This window comes from Entelurus aequoreus, linkage group LG04 (assembly GCF_033978785.1).
Source record: "Entelurus aequoreus isolate RoL-2023_Sb linkage group LG04, RoL_Eaeq_v1.1, whole genome shotgun sequence".
In the NCBI taxonomy this organism is placed as follows: Eukaryota; Metazoa; Chordata; class Actinopteri; order Syngnathiformes; family Syngnathidae; genus Entelurus; species Entelurus aequoreus.
The window spans coordinates 56,470,269-56,478,334 of NC_084734.1; the positions used below are offsets into that span (position 1 = coordinate 56,470,269).

The 8,066-nt window shown below is 42.7% G+C and overlaps 1 long non-coding RNA gene across 1 annotated transcript; it reads right to left on the reverse strand.

The window, feature by feature from the left end:
* Positions 1-3,072: 3,072 nt before the first annotated feature.
* On the reverse strand, positions 3,073-3,682 carry LOC133647921 (uncharacterized). Its single transcript, XR_009825805.1, has 3 exons — positions 3,559-3,682; positions 3,241-3,465; positions 3,073-3,140 (listed from the first exon to the last, which is right to left on the reverse strand). It is a non-coding gene; the product is annotated as an uncharacterized LOC133647921 (long non-coding RNA).
* Positions 3,683-8,066: the final 4,384 nt, after the last annotated feature.

An 8,066-nucleotide genomic window follows, 5' to 3' on the forward strand; every position in this document is an offset into this window, starting at 1 on the left:
TCTGGTTAATTAAGACTAGCGTTAGGAGGCCACAGTGCAGGGAGAGCTGCTGGAGGTGAGCACATCAGTCTTAAGTATAAGTCAACATTAAAACAGGCCAAATCAGTGTTAAAAAGACCAAAAACGCATCATTCCACATAAGTCTCACTCTTGTCATTTTCTGAAACTTGGCAGCCCTGATTGAGTATTAAAAATGGGAGTTAATGTGAATGCAATTCATTAAATGTTTGTATATACTACGAAATCACTTAAAAACAGGAATGGTTTTCAACTGTAAGTGAACACTTCAGCTTAAGACACATGCTTGAGTGCACATTTGAGATTGGAGATATGTTTGTTATACAACTACACTTTTGGTAATACGAAATATTGCCTGACCTACTTATAGGTCAGTTTCTTGGGGGGGTTCCGGAAGACACGCCACCATAATTTCCCTACTGGACTTGTGAGGAAAGCTAAGATACCCAGATTTGGACATTCCCAGCAGGAGCTGGGTGGCGAGCCAAGCAGAATCATCCTGCTGCGTGGGAGAAGGACCCCCCCCACATTTCCTACACAAACAGGATAGACTAAAAAACTGAAAAAAGACCACTGATCAAACAAACGAAAAGGGCCCCAACAACCAAATTTGCAAGGAGGGTATTATGTATGTTTGCCAGCTTTTTTTTTTATCAGTCATTCCTTTCAAATTTACAATTGACCTGTATTAATATTGTCAAATTATCTAATACATGTTGTAAGTAAATAAAAAAAATACTTTCTGATGTTCAATAATACTAGTTCCTAAAAACCATAAAATCTTCTGGTCCTGGTAAATTGAAAGCGACTGACCATGCTTATGTGTGCTCTAATATTATATTGCAAAAGAAGGGTTACAGAAGGACTTTTTATGATTTTCTAGTGAATCCGCGCACAATCACATGATAAGGGGTGATGTAGTAAAGCGAGGCACAAACGGTTTATTTTGTCCTTCCAGAGAAGCAGAAACACCGGTAGTTATTCTGTTGCAGACTAACACTGAATTTCCCTGCAACTATTACAACAAATATTGATTTCACAGCTATTTTTAAGTGCAAAGTTGAATGCAGCACTCCACAGGGTTCAGTAGTCTCACTATGCATTTATCCGTGAAACTTGGCATGTTTTTGCCTGCACAAGTGCATCTATTTTAGGCATCATGTCCTGTGTAGCAGCCAACTATAGAATCTCATTTAAGTGTTTATGCGTGAGCTTTGATCGCAGCTTTGTTTTATTGATATTCATAACTGAAAAAAATTGCTCACAGAGGTAGGTAGTCCCAAACAAGCACAACATTTTTGTTACCAGTGCTGTTAATTTAGGATAGCCTGGCAAGACATACTTATAAAATGTGTCCAAGCCAACGGAGTAAAATTTGTCCTTCAATCCTACATCCCACTGCAAATCAATTATTTCAAGCTGCATATCAACGGGCACATCAGAAGCTCTGATTGTGAAGGGTGAGTGAAAAACTGTTCATTCTGTCTCGAGTTTGCCAAAAACCTGAAATCACTTCTCAAACTCCCCTAGCAGCCGCACAATCTTGTCCTTGTACTGTCTTAGGTCAGGATTAACGCTTGTTGCGCACACATCTTTTAGACAGGGAAAATGAGCAGGGTCACCACTTACCATCTGCGTCTCCCATAACGTGAGCTTTAGCTGGAAAGCACGTATGCTGTCACAATACTGTGTGACAATTTTTCTGTGTCCTTGTAACATTTTATTCAGATTGTTCAAGTGCTCTGTAATGTCAACCATAAATGCCAGGTCCTTTTTTCTCCATGAAATGTTTGATTTCCACCCGTAGATCAAAGAAGCGCTTTAATACAGCACCTTTGCTTAACCACCTTACTTCCGTGTGGTATGGCAATCCATGAAATTTGTTACAATCAGCAAGAAGGCTGTCCAGCTGACGATGATTGAGACCTCTGGCTCGGATAAAATTTACAGTTCGGATAACCACCTCCATGACGTGATTAATTTTTAGTGACTTGCAACATATATAACGCCTCTTGGTGCAAAATGCAATGAAAGGTCCAAAACTCACCCCCTCCAGTTGTGGCTTGTACTTTTTCTCTGAACTTTGTCACAACACCTGCCTTTTTCCCGACCATTGACGGCGCACTATCTGTAGCCAGGATTACTGCGCAGGACCTGTCCGCCCTGACTCTGTCCAGTGGTCCAACGACGGCACGAAAAATGTCCTCAGCCGTTGTGGTGTCTGTCATGGGCACCAGTTCCAGAAACTCCTCTGTGAGAGTTAAAGTCTCATCAACTCCACGAATGAATATGGCCAATTGAGCCACATCCGTAATGTCAGTGCTCTCATCAATTGCAACAGAAAACGCCAGAAATTATTCCACTTTCCGTTTCAGTTGGAGGTCTAAATCTGCAGAGAGTTCGGAAATCCTGTCTGCCACAGTATTTCTCGATAAGCTAATATTGGCAAATGCTTGCCGCTTATAGGGACACAATATTTTGATTTTCTCCCCCTCACAGTACGGGTGGGGGGGGGGGCATTTAACGTTCCGTTTAACAGCATCATTCTTTTCCGGGCACGGGAATGAATAACGCCGAAGACATGCCAACAGTTCATATAACTATGTTGGACTGGACAACAATGCCGATAAAGTAACAGCAACACAGAGAGAACGTCAGATGAATTGAAACTGCTTAGCGCTGTTGCTAGCCACACCGGAGCTAACTGCCGACAACACAGCACATTGACGTAATGACGCTCGAACGTCGCAGTCAATGATTGACGGATGTTAACAAACTACGTCATCACGCTCTTTGCGAGCAGTGCTGCATTGTAGTCAACTTAGGAAATCGCTCACTCTTCCACTCGGATAATGTTGCAAGGATGTGTTCAAGTACAGATTCAGGGTACCGTTTGATTTAATGCAAATACTCGGTAGTACCGACCCAGTCCGGCCCGCCGAGCCCCCAGGGCCAGACTTGAGCCACTGGCGGGCCGGATCTGTATGTTTGACAACCCTGTTTTAGGTGATCCATACTATATTTTGTTTTAAGAATGTCCCCTGCTGAATTGACTAATGAGACAGTTTTGCCGTTTATTTCCCCTATTTTGTAAGGCCCAATGAAGTCTGGCTCAATCCGTCCTGTAAGAATACAATGATAATTTCATCAAATTGTACAATTTCTCTTACCAAATTGTACATTTTCATGTTTAAACAATAGAAATGCAAAATGCTAACTCACCTCCTTTTCTCCCCCGCTTCCTCATGTTGAATAGAATCAGCTCTTGTCCAACACTATAGGATACTCCTATGTACTTTTTAAAGATTTTCCTCTCATACGTAAGCCTCTGTTTTTCGTGTGCCTGAGAGATGTTGCTCTGGGCACTGGCGTGCACGTTATCCATGTGCTCCTTTCTCTTTTCCATAAACATCTCAAAATCATCTTCGTTAGGGAGTGGATGGATAGCTGTCCAGAAAGACAAGTTATATAAAACATTTTTCCATTCTTTGTCTACTCCAAAATTCCATGCAAATGTGCTGAAAATATACGGAAATTTACCGGCACATCCACAGAAACGTCTGATGGGAAAACAGCCTCCCTTCCATACATCATACTGATGGGCATGTGCTTTGTTGATGCGTATACTTTTGACCTAGGAGAAAGTGTCCCAGCCTCCAAGTTGGTGTCCCAGTCATTTTGGTTCTCATTGACCAATTTTGTTAACGCCCTGAAAGACAAAGATGGGTTCATCGTTAAACAGAAAGTAAAACATTTCTGCGCAAAAATCTCTTCAGTGTGAGAAATACAGTAGATTGCAAAAATGTTTGTTACTGAAAAACTTTATATTATGGTTGGTCTTTTCGTCGAGACCATTGGTCTGTGAGCAGGGGCGGATTAAGAAATTTTGGCCCCCTGGGCCTGACATGGTCTTGGCCCCTCAACCCCCCGCGCGTGTGGGCGCACACACACGCACGCACTATGCAAGAAATACTGTATACTGTGAACAGACATGCACACTGTACTGTACAGAAGAGTGCACATACTGCACACACACTATTAGGTATACCACACAGACACTGACAAGCACAGGTTTCACACAGACACAGGGGGAGGGGATAAATGGCCTAAAAATAAACATTTTTGAAAATGATTACGCCCACTTCAGTGATGGTGCATTGGGTCATTTGAGAGATATTATGTATTGGAAGTTGGTAGCTATCATGAAATAAACCCCCCAACCCACCCAAAAAACTAAATCGGACATGATTTTTGCCCCCTTTTCCTCCCTTCTATCATTAAAAATAAAATAATATCTTAGGAAAACACATTGGCATAACGGCAGCTGTGCAGCAAATTGAGGCTCAAAGTCTGTATCTATTTGTGGTTAAGCTTGAGGAGAAGGAGAAAGGTAAAATGATAACATGCATCGGAGAGCACCACAAAGAAAGGTGTAGGCCTGTTCATGGTACAAGGGCTGCATGCAGGTCAAGATAGCCCATTTCCAAGAATGCTATAGTGGCTGGACAGGCACTGGACATGTCCTGAACTCAGTGTCAGACGTGGCTGCCGAATACTTGGATGAAGTGAAGCAGCTGACAGATCTCATGCTGCCCCATCTGAAGACTGTCCTGGCCAGGCAGAGGATGGATGAGGAGACCTTCCCAATGGACCCTGTCAGTGAACAGGCTAGTAACATTGATGGCACCCCTGTGCACAACATTGGGATGGAGAGACAATGTGGCAAGGTGGACTACAAACCGAAGAAGTTGGGCACACTGAACGCAGTCAATAGGTCAATAATTTTACAGAAGAGCCAGGAGCTTCAGAGGTTTCAAGGCAGCAGCACAAGCAAAAAGGGAGGTTGAACTCAACTGGAGTAAATTCATGAAGGCAAAATTCGAGAGTAGGGCAGATGAGAAACAAGAGATGGCTCAAAGAAAGGAGAGTAAGAGACTAGACATGCTGGACACACTGAAATCTTTTGATGGCCCCTTCACAATAGTGGGGAAGTTGAAAAGTTCCTTGTGGATGAAAGTCTGCACAAGAATGCAAAGCTGCAGAGAATGAAGCTTGAGGTTCAGTTTGCCAGAGAAAGCACCAAGCTTCTGCCTAAAGTCAATCCTATCTTCACAATCCAGGTGACACTTCCCAGAAATGGCAAAAGTGCAATTCTCCAAGTCATAATGGATACTTAGAATTTTATGGTGGTGGTAAGTATTCATGAAAACAGGTAGCCTAACATTAGTGAATGGGTGAATTCTGGAAATAACCTAAAAATCTTACACAGTGCACCTTTAAGCAAGGGGTTTCTTTCGTGCTTTCAATTTTGCAAAATCATCCACCACATCATTGAAGTCCAACTCTCTTGTCAGCTCACTCTCAATTGCCATTAGAGATAACGCATTTAATCTTTTCTGAGTCATTCTTGTGCGCAGCTCATTTTTTACTCTTGACAAAAGAGAGAATGAGCGTTCTCCCTCACAGTTACTGACCGGTAGAGTGAGAAAAATCTGTAGCGCAATGTATGTATTAGGAAACGTAGGCTGTAGTCCAAAATGTATTATTGTTTTGAGCAGTCCTGAAGGGGTCCTCTCCTCATCAGTGTTGTTGAGCTGTATAAAAGATTTGAACTGTATAAGCTCCTGTCCAAGACTTTCATTGAGGTCAGATGGGTATGATTCAGTGAGAATCTTGGCCTTGTGAAGGACTGAAGCATTGGACTCTGTATCCAAAGAGAAAAGGACACTGAACAAATTGTTCAGATGTTTGTAGGCCTCCAGACGGTGATTAAGGCTTGAACTCAGTTGATCAATAGAGGCAATAAATGTCTCTATTTGAAACAGTTGCCTTCCCTCAAGCACAACATCTGGGGATGCTGATTCATCAGCAAACTTTTTACGTTTCCTCGTCCGTTCAGCCCTGTAAGATGGGGTGCCACCCAACATGTTTAAGGCTTTCTGCTCAAAATGATCAAATAGATCTCTTTGGGAGAGAACAAAGGTGCGCAGAGATTCCAGCAATCTAACTGCTGTACCAAGGTCCATGTCTGCTTTTTGAAGTTGCAGACTTGTGGCCTGAAATCTGGACAGAACAGTGTCCCAAAAGCCTGCCATGAAGGCCATCTCAAGTGAATCCAGCTTCCGCACTAGACTGTCAGCTTCAGTTCGTGTGTCTCGTTTCTCTGTGTCATCAGTGGAAATAACCTGTAGTGCTGCTTTTATTTTACTGTAGTTCTGCCACAGTGCTTTGGTAGATTCTGCACGGCAACTCCAACGCGTGTTGGATAAAGCTTTAAGTGTGAGATCTATGTTGGAATTGCCAAATACCCTGTCCCATCGGTGTGTGGATGCAGTTGTGAAGTTGTAAATAGACTGAATCAAGTCAAAATACTTAGAGACTTCATTTCCACATCTGTCAATGCTGTTGACTCCCACCAAATTCAAAGAGTGAGCTGCACATGGAATATAGTGTATTAATGGGTTGCTTTTCTTTAAGTGAGCCTGCAACCCATTATACCTCCCTGACATGTTGCTGGCATTATCATAAGCCTGCCCCCTGCAATTTGACAGCTCTAACCCTAGATTTTCCAACACAGACATGACACAGTTAGCCAAACTTTCACCTGTATGGCTAGTAATGGGCTCAAAACCCACAAAGCGTTCAACAACACTGCCCTCTTTGCTAACAAAACGGAATATGAATGTCAATTGGTCCACATGAGATAAATCTGGGGTTGAATCCACAATGATAGAGTAGTATTTGCTTGCTTGCAGTTCATCTGCTATAGCCTGTTTGGTTTTTGCACCCATCAATTCAATGAATTCCTCACAAATGGTGGAGGACAGATATGAGGTATTACCTCGACCCATCTGCCCAAACTTTCTGATGTGATCCTTTAGAAAGGGATCAAATTCAGCCAGGACCTCCAGAATACCAAGGTAGTTCCCATTGAGAGGAGACCCTAACGATTCATTTTTACCCCTAAATGCAAGGCCCCTTTCTGCAAGGAATTTAATGACTGCAACAACTCTTTGTAACACCTGCCTCCAATAGCTGCTCTCTGCCTGAAACTGTTTGAACAGGTCTGCATCAACTGTGGCACCTTTGGCGCGGTTCAAGACTGCTTGCATGCAGGTTATGTGCTCAGCACTTCGCTCATGTTCACCAAATCTTTCTGAGTGTTTCCAATCACAATAGCCTGTCACAAAAGAATGCGTTTTTGGGGAAAACAGTTTGCATGCAAAGCAGTAAACATTACCAGTAGAGGGAGAGTACATCAGCCACTCTCTTTGTACTCGTTGTCCATTGGGCAAGTGTGAAGTAAAATGTTCATTGTTTAGGCATCGGGTTTTGCCTCCTAGCCCACTGTTCCTCACAGAAGCTGGATAATGGCTGTGACGGTTGTGAAATGATTTTGCACCTCTTTGAATAAGAACTTCCTTCATTGACTCAGTGAGGGTCTCAGCCCATTTAGCGGGATCACTAGGTAGAGTTGTCACTGTAGATGGTGTTGAAGAAAGATTCAGCTCATTTTCTATGCTGTCCAGAGGTGCAGTGACCTCACATTCATCCGAGCAACTGGCTACTGCTGAATTGGTTGAATCATAAGCATCAGAAGCATTTGGTTCAGTGTCTACACTTGTAGTGGTCTCAGGATCTTGGGAGCTACATGCTAGCTCAGGTGCATTGCTAACCTTAGCTGAATTTGCAGTAGCATTTATAGAATTGCTTTCAGCAGATGTCTTTGTACTGAAGAAGCTGGAGATATTTGGAACACTCTCAAGTAAAACTGATTCCTTTTTTTTCTTTTCTTGCTGAATTTTTTTTCTAGCTCCTCCACTTAAACGTTTATGATCCATATTTCCCTTCTTTCTTTGCACATTGGCTCTTTGCCTATCACAACAGATAAACCAACTATGTGTGTGTGTGTGTGTGTGTGTGTGTGTGAGTTTGTTTGTGTGTTTATGATCGGTGCTGCTTCCTTCAAGTGTGTGAGGTGATTTAGAAAACTAGCAACCCAGCATCAACACTCCAAAGCAGAGAATAACAGCTTACTAGCATAGACA